At 54.3% G+C, this 398-nt stretch overlaps 1 protein-coding gene across 1 annotated transcript in view; it reads left to right on the top strand.

Annotated features, from left to right (window-relative positions):
* Positions 1-398, top strand: part of VEZF1 (vascular endothelial zinc finger 1) — a gene marked incomplete at its 5' end in the record, with an annotated part of 8028 nt that overhangs the window by 6088 nt on the left and 1542 nt on the right. The window lies entirely within an intron of this gene.

Here is a 398-nt window from a genome sequence, read left to right on the forward strand (position 1 = left end):
ACCCCTCCTAGATATGGACTTTGAAGAACCAACAGTAACCCTTGAATGGGGCTAATGTTGCTTTCAAAGTTAACGCTGTCTTGATACATTTGTATTGCCCGAGTGGCCAGAGTGGACTCTTTGCTCCTGGCTTACCTCCTGAAACATGGGTGTAGACTGAGCTTGGTGTCCTACCCTACAAATGTGGAACAAGACACGACTTAGATGTGCCATTACGTTCACCTAGAATATATTTTTACTGGTTTTCCCTTCCCTTTACCCATGTCCACTGAGCCGCTTCTGGAGCCTTGTGGTTAGGGGAGCCGGCCGGTGGTGCTGATGGATGCCCAGGGAGGCTTGCGCAGCCCAGACCACCGTGCCCAGCTCCCCCACGGGGCCCCCCCCCCCCCAGCCCACCC

Source organism: Buceros rhinoceros, unplaced genomic scaffold (assembly GCF_000710305.1).
Source record: "Buceros rhinoceros silvestris isolate BGI_N320 unplaced genomic scaffold, ASM71030v1 scaffold35587, whole genome shotgun sequence".
NCBI classification, from domain to species: Eukaryota; Metazoa; Chordata; class Aves; order Bucerotiformes; family Bucerotidae; genus Buceros; species Buceros rhinoceros.